The sequence below is a fragment of the Ochotona princeps genome, chromosome 2, assembly GCF_030435755.1.
Source record: "Ochotona princeps isolate mOchPri1 chromosome 2, mOchPri1.hap1, whole genome shotgun sequence".
Lineage (NCBI taxonomy): Eukaryota > Metazoa > Chordata > Mammalia > Lagomorpha > Ochotonidae > Ochotona > Ochotona princeps.
The window spans coordinates 123,190,113-123,208,888 of record NC_080833.1 but is presented as its reverse complement, the minus strand read 5'-3'; the positions used below and the strand labels follow the sequence as shown (position 1 = coordinate 123,208,888).

General features: G+C 47.4%; 1 non-coding gene across 1 annotated transcript; it reads right to left on the bottom strand.

Annotated features, from left to right (window-relative positions):
- Window positions 1–16,862: 16,862 nt before the first annotated feature.
- Window positions 16,863–16,969, bottom strand: LOC118758652 (U6 spliceosomal RNA). The gene has a single exon (XR_004995753.2). It is a non-coding gene; the product is annotated as a U6 spliceosomal RNA (small nuclear RNA).
- Window positions 16,970–18,776: the final 1,807 nt, after the last annotated feature.

Sequence of the window (18,776 nt, the reverse complement as noted above, 5' to 3'; positions counted from 1 at the left end):
AGGTCGATGCAGTAGTTTCAAAATGCAATCAGTCTCGCTGATCTAAGGATGAGGAATCCCTTCCAAAGTCCATTGCCTGACACCATCGACCTGATAGTCTCCAATTGCCCAGATATTTGCTGTCATTGTTTGGCTGAGGTAGTTGTCCATATGTTCTGTTCTCCATTCTCTGCTATGGTACCAGATGTCCTCTGCAGGCCCTAGTGAGCTACCATGTCCTCCATGTGCACCATGGTCTGCCGTCCAGCACTCCATCTTTTACACTGTGCAGAACCAGTTGGACCTGAGTCAGGTGACCTGGGCCATGTTGGATCCCCCACAGACCCAGACCCTCAAAGCAGGCAGGCCCAATGACCTGGGCCAGGATACCCAGGTCCCACTGGATCCTCCACCCCATGGTTCACGGACCTGGCAACCACTACCTCCATTCTGACATGGCTCATCTTCCTCAGCATCCACTAGTGGGTACAACAGCCTAGTTCGATTCAACCTGCCCCCAGTTCCAGCTTGTGCTGCTGGCTCTGCAACCTAGCCTTTCCCAGGCATCCCCCAGTCCCAGCTCGAGTGTGAACTGACTGGTGATGCAGCCCGACTTGTCCCCTCCCACACCCCATCCTAGTTGTTGGATCTGCAAGTGGGTGTTATGAACTTGCCTGGACTGGCCCACCCCCTGACCTGAACCACATGTGTGCTGGCAGTTACTGTAACCTGATCTGGTTTGGGATGCTGCTTGATTTGGTTCTTGCACATATCTGCAGGGAATGCAACCTGACAGAGGGGTTCACCAAACTGCTCTATCCACTCTCCTCCCAGTGGCAGATCTTGCACATACCGGTGGGTTCCTGGCCCAGGTAGACTTTGTCCATCTGTCATTCTGGCAGGAATGGTATCCTTGCCCAGTCAGCCCATACCTTTTCCAGTTCTTATTGTTGGTTGTTACAGCCCATCCGCACTTAGTCTGTACCCAGACACAGCTCTGTCATGGTTCAACAGCAGCCAAGACTTAACCTAACCTGCTCTACACATACCCTGACTCTTACATGTATCAGTAGGTGCTGGAGTCTAGACCAGCCTGCCCCCCCGCCCGACCTAGGCCCCACCCATGCCAAGGGAGTTGGCAGCCATGTTCAACCCAGGACATTACACTGGCACTTGCATTCATTGATGGATATTCCAACTTAGCTGGAGTGTCCCCTTAGTTCCCCAACCAAGCCTATTCCCAGCCACAGTTCTTTTTTTTTTTTTTTTTTTTTTAATAAAGCAAACAGACTACATGGGTGAGCCCATATATTCCCCTGCAGATTCTACCCCCAGACCTAATTCCCTCACTTGTTATTTGACTTCATGGCCCAGCCTCACTGAACCTGTTCCATGTTTTGACACTCTCTGGTGGGTTCCATGTTGTAGTCCTTCAAATGGAGTGGCCTTGTCCATGGAAGTTCCAGAGAAGTCATTCCTCATCTGGACCTGACCCCAAGCTCCTTGGTAATGCCAACATGTGCCATCTCTCAAACTCCCTGTAAACCCACACCTCCAAGATCCCAGATTGCATTGCCAGGTGGCCCATAGGTGATGCACAGGCACTGTTGGTGCATGGGCCATCCAGCCGTGGTCCCCCCAGTAGCCGTCACACAGCTAGGAGGTCCGTACACCCAAGTCCCAAGGTCAAACTCACCAAATGCCAGTTTTAAGCCATGGTTTATGGTTGGAACTCAAGAGTTCTTTGTTATTTTTTAAATTGATTTCATTTGAAACAGTTAGAGGAAGGATGAGAGAACTCTTCCATCTGCTGTTTCACTCAAGATGGCCACCACACCCAAGGCTGCATCAGGCCAAATCAAGGAGCCAGGAGCTTCTTTCATGTCTCCCAGTGTGTGTGGCAGGGATCCAAACACTTGACCATGTTCCATTACTTTTGCCAGGTCATTATCCAGGAGTTGGATTTGAGTGGAGCAGCCAGGACAAGAACCAACACCCCTACGGGATACCAGGGTCAAAGATGATAACTTTATCAGCTACACCGTAATGCTGGTCCCACTTTGCTGTTTCAGAGAATTTTTAGAAGTGCTTTCTTGCTTAGGCCAGGAATAGGTTCCGCCATTTGTCCCTACACTGCTGGTTCTATGTTGGTCATCTTCATAAGATCACACATGACCAGGTGCTACCTGACCTCTTGAACAGGACATTGCTCTCCCACTGACAATTCCCTCATACATATGGCACGTCTCTTGCTTAATTCACCACAGCACAAGAGAGCAGAAGCTGTATATTGTTTGATGACTTTAGAGAATGTCAACAATAAATATTTCACACAAAATAACCTGCTACTATCCTAGGAGCCAACAGTTATGTGGCTCCAAGCCTGCTTGGCAGAGCAAAATTACCCCCACGCCACCAGGAGTGTTCCATGAATCTCTATCACCAAGCCAAGCCAAATTATCAGATCCTACAGGAAAATCAATGTGCCTTGAGACAGGAAATAGCATCCATGTATGTACCAGCATAAGAATGCACTTATCAAGGAAAAAAGATAAATGAGAAAGAAAAAACTTTCAAAGAAATCGTCATTTCCATCTCATCCAAAGAGATTATCATGGGTCACAATAACCATGGAAGTACATAACCTATGGAAAATCTTCAAAGAAATTATGGCCAGGCCCAGTGTGGTAACCTAGTGGCTAAAGCCCTTACCTTGCATGTGCAGTATCCATATGGTACCGGTTCGTGTCCTGGCTGCCACTCTTCCCATCCAGCTCCCTGCTTGTAGCCTGGGAAAGCAGTAGAGGATGGCTCAAATCCCGTAGACCTGCACCTGTGTGGGAGACCCAGAAGAAGCTCCTGGCTCCTGGCTTTGGATCAGCTCAGCTCTGACTGTCGCAGCTACTTGGAACGTGAACCAGTGGACAGAAGATTTTTCTCTGTCTCTCATTCTTTCTCTAAATCTGACTTTCCAAAAAGAAAAAGAAAATAGATCTGTAAAAAAAATCAGGGAGAATATTTTCCAGTCTGTGACTGTTTAAATGCTAAACCACGTAGAGAAGGAAAGTAAACATAATATGAGACAATTACAAACTTGAAAAAAACATTATTAAAGGAGTCTGTTTCAGCTACATATTACAACATGGCAAAATGTGATGACTTCAAACAAAAGCATTTACTGAGCTCACAATTGGGGAGGTTAGCAACTTGGTCTGGACTCAGTTTGGTTCTTTGATCTCAGGGACTGCTACATCACAAAACTAAAAATGAAACAAATGTTGGTGGCACAACAGACTAAGCTACCACCTTGATGCCAGATCTCATATGGGTGCCAGTTTGAGTCCCAGATGCTCTACTTCCCATCCAACTTCCTATTAATGTACCTGGAAAAAGAGTAGAATATGGTCTAAATCCTTGTGCTCCTGCACCCGTGTTGGGGACCTGATGGAGTTCCAGGCTCCTGGCTTTGACCTGGCCTTCCTGGCCATGGTGGCTATTTGGGGAACAAAGCAGAGAGAAAACCTTTCTCTTTCCCCATCTGTTCTTTTTCCCCACACACCCACAACTCTGCTTTTCAAATAAATAAATAAATCTTTTAAAAATATACTAAACTTTAAAAAAAATGCAGCAACCACTGTGTTTTTTTCCATTCTTTTTATCATATTTTTGACAATCTTTACATAGTCAATTAGGGTAAAAAGGTTCAAGGGCTACAGGAAAATGGGCAAGACCACCAGTTCCACATTGTTTCCTTCATATATCTGAGGTAAATGGGGATTTTAAGGGGGAAGCCCCCACTCAGTCTCACACCCATCCCCGGGTCCCCGATGTGGGGCATGCTCCGAGGGTCCTGCTCAAGCGGTTTTGATAGTTCAACAGCTATGAACCACTGCCAATCTCACCACTCCAAGCATGATGAGGTCGCTGATTGACATAGTCCATCATAGAGTCTCCATTTGCCCAGTTCTTCACTGCCAACACATAGCTGAGGTGGTTGATTGACTTGTTCTGTCTTCTGTCTCTTCATGGTTAAGGTTCTGAGTCTGACAGTTCGACTGGGGGTATCCCCAATGAAACTTTGTCTGAGGTGTTCTCAGACCAGATTCTTATGTGTACTAGCAAGTGCAGGGCCCAGCACAATCCATTGCCCCAATCAGCTGGTGGTTGCAATTGCTGGGTTGGTTCTGCTTCCAGCCCTGTCTTCCACCGGAACCAATGGGTGCTGCAGTCCAGTCTGGTTCTGCCCAGCACATACTCAGCCCTCACATTAACCAGTGGGAGATGCAGCCCAGTCACAGCGACCCACAATAACCCCCACCAGGCCCGCCCCCTGCCCTGGTTTGCCAGTATGTGCAGCAGACTAGTCCAGTCTGTCCCACATCCCATTCAGATCTCATATATGTCAATGAAAAGCCTGGCTCAACTATCCAGCCCTCACGAATATTGTTGGGTGTCTCTCTGTCTAGCCACCCCAGCCCCTGTCCTAGTTTTCGTGCCCTCCCATGGGAGTGGTAACCCAAGAAAGAGGAGCCCACTGTTTCCCTCCCAGGCCATTTCCACTCCCAGATTATGCACTCTCCAGGTGGTTCTGTGGTTTAACTTGACAGAATTGGCCCCCAGCTTCTGCCAGCTGATGCTGCAACAAAGCCCAACCAACCCTCACCCACTCTAATTGTAGTTTGCACCAGTAGGGTCAATCAACCCAGCCTGGCTTTCCCCTATATAGTCCACATGATGCCCACAGGGGTTGTAGCACTGCTTAATTTGGTCTGCCCTCAACTCAGCTCATGCTCTCCAGTGGGAGTAACTGTCCAGCAAGGGAAACCTCCCCCCTTAATCCCCCTGCCAGCTCTGCCCTCTCCCTTCCTGGTTCTAACGTGTGCTGTTGGGTGCTGCGGTCACATCTGGTACAGGTATCCTCACCTTGGCATTCCATAATGTGCACTGGTTTTTGTCACGACCAAACCTGGCTTGACCCACACTCTGTTCTGGTGCTTGGATTCGCCAGTGGATAACGTGAACTGATTCAGCCTGGTCTGCCCCTGACCCATGCCAAGTGTATGCCAGTGAGAAACTGTCCATGGCCTCTTCTGGGATGTTTCCTATCATGCTTCTTGCACTTACCTGCCGGTTCTGTGTCTTGCCAGCAGAGTTGCCCAGGCTCCTCCATCAGAACCTCTTCAATGCCAGATTTTGTGTCCATGAGCCAGCACTACTCAGTTCACCTCCTGTCCTAGCAGGAACAGTGGCTTTTCCTAACCAGCCTTCAGCCCATTCTGGTTCTTGCTGTTGGATGTTTCAGCCCAGGCAGAGCTCATCCATACCCACATACAGCCCATACATGGCTCAGTTGAGATTGAGACCTAGCCTAGTCTGTCCCACATCTACCCTGGTCCTCCAGAACACCAGAAGGTGTTGCAGTTTTGCCCGGCTTGGTGCATCCAGTCCCAGTCCACACTTGTGCCAAGGGAGACTACAACTGCATCCAGATCAGAACGAAACCCCTATTCCAGCCCATGCGCCCGTTGATGAGAACCTCAACCCAGTTAGGGTGTCCCCTTAGCTCCCCAACTGGGCCTGTTCCCAGCCATAGATCACACACATGCCAGTGGCTGCTCTGACTCAGCTTGGCACAGCACCTCACCTGTCCCAGCCCCTGCCTTAGACACTGTGGCTTAGCGTCCCTGGCTCACGCAGACCAGTAGGTGCAAGAGCCTAGCTCGACATGCACTGTGCTCCATCCTGGTTTCTAATTTTACTTAGGGGCTAAGGTTTGCTCAGTCCTGCCTGGTACGCTCTGTTCCATTACCATTTCACACATTGGCCAGCCATTGGAGCTACTTTGCCCAGCTTGTCCAACCCCCAAGGTCTGGGCCACATGTTCACAGGCAGGAGCTATGACTCACCAGGGGAGTTTCCCAAGTACCTCTATTTGATCCCCTCCCAGAACCAGTTCTCATACATGCCAGTGGGTTTTAGGCCAGTGCCCGGCATAGTCTGACCTTCCATTTGGCCTTATATGAGCTGGTGAACGTTGCAGCCCGGCCCACCCCACACCCTATTCAGGATGTACATTCAGGTGCTGCTGCCTTGACCTGTCCAGATTGTTGTCAGTTCCTTAACCTGTGATTGATGGCAGGCTCTTTGATCACACCTAGCTTAGTCCATCACCACCCCATCTCTTGAACTAATCCATGGGGCTAGAATTTCCACAGGGTTTCGCCCACAGAATCTTCCCCTGGATATGGTTCTCTAGCGCGCTAGTTAATGTCATGGCCCTGCCTAATGTGACCTGTCTCCTGACCCACCATCATGTCAGGTAATAGGATTTGATCCTGCTAGACAAGCCCCAAGTCTTAGCTTTTGCATGGACTGGTGTTCAGTGGTCAGCATTGTTCAGTGATTACAAGTTCTTTTTTTTTTTTTAATTTTATTTTAAATTCATTAATTACATTGTATTATGTGACACAGTTTCATAGGTACTGGGATTCTCCCCACCCCTCCCCAGACCCTCCCACCATGGTGGATTCCTCCACCTTGTTGCATAACCACAGTTCAAGTTCAGTTGAGATTCCCCCATTGCAAGCATATACCAAACATAGAGTCCAGCATCTTATTGTCTAGTCAAGTTCAACGGCTTCTTAGGTATACCCTCTCTGGTCTGAAGACAGAGCCAGCAGAGTATCATCCCGATCAATTAAAAGCTCCAACATACCATCAGCAAAAATTTACATCACCATGGAATTAATTGACATAGTAATGAGTAACCAATATGGTAAAAGTAAATGCGATTTCTTATCCACCTTCTGTGACCACCTCATTGACATTTCAATTTAGTTTATACACAACATATAACATTCATAACATAACTTGTTATACATAACATCGTGTCATCTTAAATTAAGGCAAACATGTGGCATTTAACCTTTTGGGATTGGCTCATTTCCCTTAGCATTATGGTTTCCAGTTTGGCCCATTTGGCCACAAAGAACTGCATTTTGTTTTTTTTAATAGCTGAGTAGTATTCCATGGAGTAGATGAACCATAGCTTTCTTATCCAATCCTCTGTTGATGGGCATTTTGGCTGCTTCCATGTTTTTGCAATTACTGATTGTGCTGCTATGAACATAGGAGTGCATGTTGGTTTCTCATAAAACAAGTGTTCTGGATATATTCCTAGGAGTGCTATTGCCGGGTCATACAGTATGTTGTATTTGAGTTGTTTGAATGTTCTCCATACTGATTTCCATAGAGGCTGTACCAGCCTGCAGCCCCACCAGCAATGGAGTAGGGTTCCCTTTTCCCCGCAACTTTGCCAACAAGTGTTGTTGGTGCTTTTATGCATGTGGGCCAGTCTTACTGGCGTTAGGTGGTACCTCATTGATGTTTTAATTTGGATTTCCCTTATTGCCAGAGAACTTGAGCATTTTTTCATGTTTATTTGCCATTTGGGTTTGTTCCTTTGTGAAGTGTTTGCCCATTTCCCGTGCCCATTTCTTGAGTGGCTTGTTTGTTTTGACATTTTGGTTGTTTTGTAGCTCTTTGTATATTCTGGATATCAGCCCTCTATCACCTAAGTCGTGTGCGAAGATCTTCTCCCATTCTGTGGGTTGCCTTTTTACTTTGTTGATTGTTTCTCTAGCTGTACAGAAGCTTCTTAGTTTGATGAGGTCCCAATTGTTTATTTTGGTCTTGAGATTACAAGTTCTTCAAAGGAAAAGTTACTCTGTCGTTGGAAATCTATAGGATTGATTCACATCCCAGAAGCACGGTGGGTTCAATGTGGAGCTACCTAAGCACCAGCGATTCAAAGAACCAAAACCCCAGAGCTCATGGCCGGGCAGCCAGCAGGCAGAGCCTGGTGCCAAATGACGTGCTGGATGCCCAGGGACAGCTCACCACATGCACACAATGGCTGGAGTCAGGGATCCAGGCATGAAGATGCCCCGGTCTGAGACCCACCAGCAGCCTGCAGGCTGCCGGAAGTTTCAGCCCCCAGGCCCAAGATTGTGCCCCTCCCCAATCCCATTCCCTGCCCAGTTATGGTGGTGGGTGGGCCCTGTGCCTGCCCCGGCCCTAGAGACTCCCCCCTCGGAGTTCTCCCTCCCAAGGGAGCAACCCCGGGAGCCCAGGCAGGCCCAGGACAGCTCACCACAGTGGCTGGAGTCAGGGGGAAATGCAGCAACCACTGTTTTCTAACGGCTGATCTAGCAAGGCCTGCAGTTAGACCAAGGCCTAGTGAAGGAACAACAGAATTGCAGACCTGCATGGCTAGACCATTAGTGTCATGGAGTCTTGTAACTTGCTCATTCAGAGCAGGGATGAGTGGGACCTGTGCAAAGCTGCAGATCAACCACATGTATGAAATCCCCACCAGATCCCCCACCCCTGGGTCTGATAAACCAGCACCCACCTCCAGCCCCGCTGGACCCCCCATCTCTGAGACTCACAAACCTGGGCCCCCACCACGCAGGTGGGCCCTAGGACCTGAGCTGTTCCAGCCCCTGATGGTGGGTGCTGCAGCCTATCTCAGCCCAGCCTGATTGCTGTCCTGACCCTAACGTGAACTAGCTGGTGTTGTGACCCGATCTGGCTCTTCCTGCTCCTTGTCCTGATTCTCAGATCTGCCAGTGGGTGTTATGAACTGGCCCAGACTGGTCTGCCTCAGACCTGACCCACATGTATGCCAGTGCATGCTGTAACCTGGCAGGGTCTGGGCTGTCTTGCCTTAGTTCTTGCATTCACCTGCAGGGACTTTGTCTCAGTGAAGGAATTACCCAATTTCCTCTATCTAGTCTCTTCCCAGTGGTAATTCTCGCTTATACCAGTGGGTCATTGGCCCAGATTGAATTTGTCCACCTTCTGTCCTGGCAAGAACAGCGACTTTGCTCATCTGGTCCACAGCGATCCTGCTGTTGGTTACTGCAGCCCAGCAATACCTGATCCATGACCAGACAACAGCTTTCACATGGTTCAGCGGGAAATATGGGAGTTTCACTTGCAGTCCTCTTTATGTGCCTCCGACAGATCTCTGATTGTTGCTCTCAGGCTGGAGTTACACCATTGACTCCTTGTTCTTAGGCCTTTGAACGCAGATGGAGTTATACTGCTGGCTTTCCTGATTTTCTAGCTTGCGAATAACACATCACAGGACTTCTTAGCCTCCACAATCTCACAAACCAGTTCTTACATCTCTTCTTTATATCTTTCATATATCCTATTTGTTCTTTCTTTAAAAGGATTTGTTTTTATTGGGAAGGCAGATTTACAGAGAGGAGAAATAACAAGATCTCCTGGCAGCTCATTCACCCCCTAAATGGCTACAAAAGCTGCAGCTGAGCCAGTCTAAAGCCAGAAACCTGTAGCCCCCTCCAGGTCTTGAACACAAATACAGAGGTTTAAGGCTTTGGGCCATCCTCTACTGCTTTCCCAGGCCACAAGCAGGGAGCTGGATGGGAAGTGGAGCAGTTGGCACATGAACTGACAGCAATATTGTATGCCCACACTTGCAGGAAGAGGATTAGTCTATTGAGCAACTGTGCTTGTTCTTTATCTGAAAAACACTAACATATAGTAAAAATACCTATCCAACAATGCAGATGGAAAAAAGGCATGTCATACATATCAAAGTTAAAAGAAGTCACCACCAGTAGACTCACATTGTATGTGTTCATGGAAGTCCTATCAGCTGAAAAAAAAAATTAGAGGCTACTCCACAAGGGTAACCAAGGCAAGCAGGAACCTACCAGAGGCCAGCTACAGCCTAGTTCGGAACTCAAGAAGGATGCGTGGAGTAGGCGTAAAGAGAAAAGAAATGGACCACTACAATTCCAGGATCATAATGGACAATGCAAGAAAACTGTCCCTTTTATTTATACAGAAAAAGTCACAAACTCCAGGGGAGCTCCTAGGGCCTTGCCAGCAGGGGAGCTGCTCTCCTCACACCTTCATGTCCTCCACACCTGCTGCATAGACCCCAGCAGGAATCTCCACTCCACTGACTGATTTTGGCTGGTGGTGAGTGGAGGTGTAGCATAGCCTGACTGTTTAAAAGCAGCCAAACATCTTGGTTCAGGTGGCCAGTGCACCCACGGCACCGAACTTCATCCACTTTCCACCTGGCAACAAGCTCTGGGAAATTGGGGATGTGAAATTACTGCCTAGGGATATCCATGGATAAGACCACCATATGTGTAGGTGAGGATGAACTCTGAGGGAATAACAACAGAGGCACTGTACTTGCAGGTAAGTGAGGGGGCTGAGAACTGGTGATCTGGAGGGGAGAGACTGGAAGATCTGTATGAGTCAGAATGATGCACCAGCCCACATGGGAATCCAGAGCTGGGCGTGTTAGTGCAGAATGTTGCTGGCCACCACACACTGGCCCATACAAAAGCTAGAGCTGGAGGCCTGTCTAGCAGGGCTACAAACTCAGGACCTGACTATTAGAACAGAGGATGGGTCGCATTAGGCAAGGCCATGACACTAACCAGCACACAAGAGAACCAGGTCCAGGGGTAGATTCTGTGGGGGATGTGTGGGCCCAATTCTGTGGAAAAACAAGTCCTGCTGGTTAGCTCAAGAGTTGGGGTGGTGATGGGCTATGCTAGGTGTGACCATGGAACCTGCCAACACTCCTGGGCACTGCGGCTGAGAATAGACTGGGCAGGACCGGGCTACAGCACCCACATATGCGTCTTAAAACAGGGTGTGGAACGGACCAGACTGACACATTGACCAGCTCATACTAGGCCAAGATGAAGGGGCAGGTTATACTGAGCAAAGGACTAGCACCCACTGGTATGTGTGAGGTCTGAGTCTGGGAGTGGGCCAAGTGGGCAGATGTGGGAAACTCCCCTGACAGGTCATAGCTCCCACTGGTGAACATATAATCCAGGCCTGGGGGTCGGGCAAGATTGGCAAGGTAGCTCCAACTGTTGGCTAATATGTGAGCTGATTTTGAAAGGGGGCAGATCAGGCAGGGCCGAGCAATCTTAGCTCACTAGCAAGAGCAGAAGCTAGGCTAGAGAGCAGGTCCATGCCAGGCTAGGCTGTCACACCTACCAGTTTGCATGAGTCAGGGATGGGAGCAGACTGAGCAGGACCATGTTCCAGCACCCCCCAACAATGGTTGGGACTGGGAGCAGACCGGATCAGGCTTAGCTACAAAGACAGGTGAGGTGCTATGCCAAGCTGAGTCAGAGAAACCACTGGCAAATGCAATATCTATGACTGGGAACAGGCCTAGGTGGGAAGCTTAGGGGATGCCCCGAATGGGTTGTGGTTCCCATGGTGAATTCAAAGACCAGAGTGGGGGCTGCTGTCTAATCTGGGCATGGCTGCAGTGTTATTTGGCACAAGCATGGACTGGGTCTGAGGTGCGCCAGGCTAGGCAAGACTCCAGCACCCACTGGTGCTCATGAGAACCAGGGTGGGTGTAGAACAGGCTGGGTTAGGTGTCTGCCCCGCTAAGCCATATGTAAGCTGTGTCTGGGTGTGCACCAGGCTTGGCTTGGCTGTAACACCCAACAGTAAAAACCAGAATGGGTGAAGGCCGATCAGGAAGGGCCACTGTTTCTGCTACAACAGGAGGTGGACTAAGTAGGACTGGCCCATAAACCCACCCATGTGCCTGATATCTGGCATTGGGAGAGATTCTGATGGAGGAGCTTGGGAAACTCCTCTCGGGACACAGTCCCTGCAAGTGAGCGCAAGAACCACGATAGGGAGCACCCCAGCCTAGACCAGGTAATGGTACCCACTGGCATACATCTGGCAGAGGTGAGGGGTGAATCAGACTAGGCCAGTTCATATCACCCCTGAAAATACGAGAATCAGAATGGAGTGTTGGTTGGGCTGGGTCAGACTGCAATACTAGCAAGTTCACATTAGAGCTAGGACTGGAGGCCAGCTGGACTGGGATAGGCTGTAACCCCCACCAGCGTGAGTTGGAATTGAGTGCAGGCCAGGCCCAGCCAGGCTACAGCACCCACTGGCAAATATCAAGGAGAGGCAGGGCATGCCAGACTGTGGTGCAGCACCCAAATAACACATGTGAGACCCAGGAAGGAAGGGCAGAACATGGCAGGGGAGATGCATGGGACTCCCCTGCTGGACCACCACTGACACTGGTGGGCATGAGAGCTGGGATCAGGGCAGACCAGGCCAGGCAGGGCCACAACACCTGTTGGCCTCATGTGAGCTGGATCATGGGCAAGTCAGGCTGGGTTGACTGTTCTTACTGGTTCATGCATAAGCCAGAGTGTGGATTGGTTGGGCTTTGACACACCATTAGCTGGCAGATGCTGGCACAGTGAACAAATTCGGTCAAGTTAAACTGCAGAACCTTACCTGGAGAGTGCAAGATCTAAGAGTGGGCCCAGTAGGGAAAAAGTGAGCACCTTCCTCTTGGGTTGCCACCCCACCTGCTGATCATGAGAAGCAGGACTGGGGCAGGCATGGCTAGACAGAGACAGTAACCTGCCAGCACATGTGTGTGCTGGATAATGGTGCTGGTTGGGTTTTACATGCCCATCAACATGTATGGGATGAACTGAATGGGATGTGGGACAGACTGGACCAGTCTGTTGTACATACTGACAAGCATGGGAACCAGGGCAGGGAGCAGGCCAGGTAGGGGGTAATTGTGGGTTTCTCCAACTAGGCTGCAGCTCCCCCTGGTTTCTGTGAGGACTGAATGTGAGGTGGGTAGGATCAGGCTGGGGTGCAACACCCAGCAGTTTGTGTGAAGGAAAGAGCTGGAGATAGAACTAACTCAGCAACTGCAACTACCAGTGTGACAAAAAACTGTGCTCGACCCTGTACTGGCAAGCACACACAAGAATCAAGTCTGGGATCACCTCGATGAAGCTTCTATGGGGAGCTCCCCAGTTGAATTGCTGGACTCAGAATCCCAACCATAAAGAGCATTATAGGTTCCACGGTCTGACTGTGGAGCACATGTGTCAGAGATAGGCCTCCTCAGAGGCTCAGAAGGAGCAGTGGACAGCATATCCAGATGCATATGGAGGATATGGCAGTACTCTGGAATCTGCGGAGGACACCTGGTACCACAACAGAGGACGAGGACAGAACAAATCGATCAACTACCCCAGCCAAGTATCAGCAGTGAATAGCTGGGCAAACAGAGACTCTAAGGTGGGCTGTCAACCTATGGATTCTGGAGAGATTTCACCATGCTTGGAATGGTGAGATCAGCAGAAATTACAAAGTATTGAGCTATCAAAACCTCATGAGCCGCACCCTCAGAGCATGCCCCACATTGGGGACTCTGGGATAATGTCAGGTGGCTGTTCTCCATCCCAGGGTACAGAGGAGTTTGGGATTCTTTGTGTGGCTTCTCCCCTTATCTCCCCCTTCTCCCAAATGCAGGAAGAAAAAAAGAGGATGTGGAAATGGTCTTACCCATCTTGCTGTAACCCTTGACCCTAATCAACTATGTAAAAATGATCAAAAATTAAAATAATTTTCTTTAAAAAATGGACTTCCACCTTCAATTGCCAGTATTGCATATGGGCACTGGTTCATGTCCTGGCTGCTCCACTTCCTTCCAACTCCCTGCTTTGGGCCTGGGAAAGCTGCAGAGGATAGCTCAAGTCCTTGGGACCCTGTATCTACACCCAGAAGAATCTCCTGGCTCCAGACTTGAGATTGGCTCTGCTCTAGTAGTTAAAGCCATTTGGGGAGTGAACCAGGAGATGGGAGCTCTTTCTCTTACTCTGCTTCTTTCTGTAAGTTTGCCTTTCACTCTCTTCTTTAAAATGAGAAAAGAATCCCATCAGTCCACAGAGTTCTACCCCAGACACGTTTGGAATGACTGTGTTTCTCATTCATTAGTAGAAATAAAAGGATGCTCACTAAAACTCCATCAGCGTATTCCACCTGTGCTCGACTTCTCAACCATCAGGCTTCCATCAGTCGCTCTTGGACTTGTTCGACCACACCTCAGGGCTTCCGACTCAGTAGAGGTATAGTGGGACCCAAACAAATTTCCAGACAACCCTGCTGGTTCTGGTCCAAGGACTACATTGTAACAACCATGGCACAGTTTGTAGTATGGGGCCTACATTTTGTACTAGTTCACGGGGAACAGAATCATCAGGGGACGTGTTTCTTTGTTGTTGTTGTTGTTGTTGTTTTAAGGATTCTGGCCCTCAAATGCCAATTCAACCAAATTGCATCATAATCTCTGGAGATGGAAAACATGTATTTTATGGTTTGAAAATCCTGTTAGGTGATTTTAATGTACACCCAGAATTGAGAATTACTGGTTTATATGAAATTAATTGCTAGGTATACCCTTGGTTTCTGAAACCAATAAATATAAGTAGAATCTCATGCAGCTTGTTTTAAATGCCTAGGTGCTTATTCATTCATCAAAGTTACAGGTTACAATCCAAATTATATGAGCAAATGGTCATGACGCAAGCCTAAAATTATCGTGCTGGTAGATACTACACCTGTATTATTGGTTCCAGCAGCTGTGGGCCAGGCTGTTGTTGTAATTGCAGTTACTACATGCACTTCAGGCACCAGAACACGTGTTTCCTGTTTTCACACACAAAAAAAATGTGTTACTTGATCTAAAAATATCCACAGCAAAGGTACCAGCTTGACTATCTACAAGTACACAATAAACTGTGTGCAAGACCAGCTGTCCTTGTGGTCATCACAAATGGATGTTGAATTATCCCCATCACTAATGTGATGAATTAGTGTGACAATGTGGTCAAGGTTGTCACAAAAGAACAAATATGTCTTTTATTCATCATATTTTAGTGTCTCTTGGTCAACTCAGCTTCAACAGAACCGGGTCAACGGCCCTCTCAGGTTTTAATTTCCCTTTTCCACCACAACTTATTCTTTAGGCAAGACTTTCTCTGAGGAATGAAGACTCTAGTTTTGCCAAGTAGATGTTTTATGATAACTGAAGATACTTACTGTCATGCAGCCCATCATCCTCCCTTTTGGGTACATGGATTCTCCCATTGGAGGAACAACTGCCAATCATGCTCTGCCTTTTACTTAGGAAAGTATCCATTGAGTTGCATCAGCTACACAGAGAAAGACAAAACAAAAGGAAGGAAGGAAGGTAGAAATCACACCTTGTTCTTCTGTAACAAACATTCCTGGAATGAGCTGCCCCGCTGCAAGAAAACCACATCATATGCAGACTTCATGTAGAAGCTTAGTTTGAGGTTATAATTCAGATTCAGGCAGCCCAGCTGTGTAATGTGTTTGCTGCTAACGGCAGTGCAGAGGAACAATCAAATGGTGATCCAGGAAGGAGAGAGAGAGCACCTAGGCCAACCACAAATTGAAAAAAAAAAAAAAAAAATCAACATTCACATGAGAATCACCCTCTTAAGACACACCCCCGTGACCCCCTCCTAGCCACCAGCTAGGTCAGGTCTCCCCTTAATTCACCTGCCTTTAATAGTAAGGCATCAGGGCTTGGCGGCGTGGCCTAGTGGCTAAAGTTCTCGCCTTGATCCCATATGGCCGCTGGTTCTAATCCCGGCAGCTCCACTTCCCATCCAGCTCCCTGCTTGTGGTCTGGGAAAGCAGTCGAGGACGGCCCAAAGCTTTGGCACCCTGCACCCACGTGGGAGACCCGGAAGAGTTTCCTGGTTCCCGGCATCGGATTGGTGCGTACCGGCCCGTTGCGGCTCACTTGGGGAGTGAAACATCGGATGGAAGATCTTCCTCTCTGTCTCTCCTCCTCTGTGTATATCCGGCTTTCCAATAATAATAAAATCTTTAAAAAAACAAAAAGTTATAACACCTGTTTCAATATTGTATGTATAACCTCTCCTTCATCAACTGGGCTCTGTATTTAAGGCCAGAACTTTTGATAATTCCTTTTTCAAAATTAGCTTTGCATGAATTATTTAGTCTTTTTGTTGCCATCCGATTAGCCATATTGTCAATCCACTAGTTACAGCCCACCTTGGCGTTTTGTACTGTCGGCATTAGAATAACTTGAAACTATGCATACTGTGCCAATTAGCTTGGGGAATATGAATGAAAGGCACAGCCTAATGTTTGGTCTGGTTTCGGATTATTGTAGCATTGCTACCCTTGACCCACTTCATTTCTGCAGTGATTCTAGTAAGGCTGTTTGATCTCAGTGGGACTCCCTTTCACCCCAGCTGACACAGGCAACACATGGAATAATAGAAGACCAGTATTTGCCCATCATCTATAAGAGTATAATAGTTTGGTCCTTTCCTTAAAGTCCAAATATTGTTCTTTTAACGTGATCTAGATCTGGGACATGCTCTAGATGATTTAAAGTTTAATAGGATCCAAAGTATAATTGGAAGCTCTGTTGTGATATCTATGGGGCCACATCCACTAGACCTAACTCAAACAGGTCCTCCCAGGCAGAGGTGGCCATTGCATTCAGGGCATATGTTTCTCTGCATACCAAGGCATTCCCTACCTCAGGATCTCAAATGTGATTCCTGCCATTTTCCTAACCTTATAAAGATCAGCCACAATTCCATGACCTCAAATCCACAGGGAGTAATGCCACTATAAGTAAATTTGGGGACTGATTTGTTCAGATAACTTAAATTAGTCTTAAGCCAGAGTTTGATCAGAAAAAATAGAAGCACTGTAAGTGATAAGGTTTGTGGAGTTGACTACATGTAATCATATGTGTATATATGTATATGCATATATGTGTATGCCTGCATGTATAATTAATACATATATACATATACATATACATATATAATATATAGCATATATTATATAGATAAAATTACATCTAATTTGGTGTACCATTGTAGAAGCTGGTAGAGAAGTCTGTGAAAAGTTGTTTCTTCTGTGTGTTTTTTTTCTTTATTTTTCACTCTAAAAATATGGAATGCTTCACGAATTTGCGTGTCATCCTTGCGCAGGGGCCATGCTAATCTTCTCTGTGTCGTTCCAATTTTAGTATATGTGCTGCCGAAGCAAGCACTTCTCTGTGTCTTAAAGATACATAATTTGCTTGAAGTTGTTACAGGTCAGCTGAGCTGGAGTTGGGACTTGGAATAGGAAACCATTCTAAGGAAGCAAAAATGAACTCCAACTAAGAAACATTCCCTGACCCCGAAATGAAGGGAATCAGTTCTATTGACCAATTAACTTCTGAGAATCTCTAACACCCTATTTTTGGGGGGTGGGAGTGTAGTTTGTAATCATCCCGTCCCTGTGTCACCACTGCATGCTGGACAGGGATGGGGAATGAAGTAGCAGACAACTTCTTTCAATTCATGTGTTCCCAAATCCAAAGAAGTTATATAATAGAAGAATCTAAAGATGACACCCAAACAACCTCACCCACACCTACACAGGATTTTGAAGGTGAAACGCTGCACTGGAAACCCAAGTCTAGTTCCATAGCAGTGTGAGACATGGAGAGCAAGGGCTGAGCTTGTTTGTATGTGGGAAGAATGTAACAGTGGTAAAAGGTGATGTGGACTTGATTGAAAAACTGGCAGTGGTAGCCTTCGGCTCATTTCATCAAGAAATGGACCCTGTTTCCTCACCTCTTGAAAATGGATTTCCCGATAATTTGTTCCAACCTGTAGAATGAAACAGAAAAGATGTGTGAGTTCTGGATCTGTACTACAAACATCTTTGCAGTTTCTGCTTTTTCCCCTGAATGTTTCCTGAGACTGCCACGCTGTGAAAACTCTGGGAGAGGGAAGCCCAGCCACCCGTTAATGTGTGATGAAATTCCGTCGTGAATGAGCCGGAGCAAGACTAGAAAGCCCACCCAGTGAACTCAAGAGATTGTGAAAAAACCATGAATTGATCTTTTGGATCTCTGAGTTTGGGACTGGTGTAATAGCCTGAATTGTTAGCAGATGGCCCCCAAAACATAGTCCAGCCCACAAGCTCATCTTGAAGCATGATATTGACACTCCTCCTATCTAATGGTAAAGTCAGTATGCCTTTCCCCTGACCTGAGTGGACTCTGTCTCAACCAACGGAATTACACAGAGGTGATGTCCTAGGCTAACTAATAAAAACACTTTCCATCCTACCTTGTTCTCTTGCAATGAACACTCCTAGAACAAAGTGCCATGCTATGAGAAAACCAGGTCACAGGCAGACTCCACCTAGAAGCACATTGGCCCTCCAGTTTCAGCTGAGGTCCCTGAGAACAGCCAGCACCGGATGCTGGTGACGAACGCTTTCAGATGATTCAAGACCTCAACATGCAAGGCGTGACTGCAGCTGCCACGGGAGCCAACCTGCCCAGCGTGCAGGTTCGTGCATAGAATGTGATCGATACTGTTTCAATGAACTAAGCTTTGTGATGATTTGCTAGCAAGCAATCAGTAACTGACTTTAATTAAATCCAAGACAGATCTATCCAAATACCTATACAGATTGTTCAAATCGCAGGCACTATCGCTTCCTTAAACGTCTTCATTGCCTCTTCACTTCTGTCATCACCACTCGCGTTTTTCACACACATGAAGTTCACAAGTTCAGGAGAGTTATTACCTAAATGAAGAGCAATAGGAGACAACATCACCCGAAAGTGACTATAACTGAAACGTGTGATTCAGCGAGATGATCAGTTACTAAAAATCACAATCTCTCAGGGACACTTGGAAATATTTAGATACTGGGCTTTGCAGTAGAAATAGATACTTGCATTGGATTCTCGTGGCTGTACAATATAAAAAACCCGGTAGCTAATGAACTTGTCCCCATAAACACTAGCGTGTATGTCACATCTGTTGTGAGTATGGTAGGACTTGTCTCCCCAG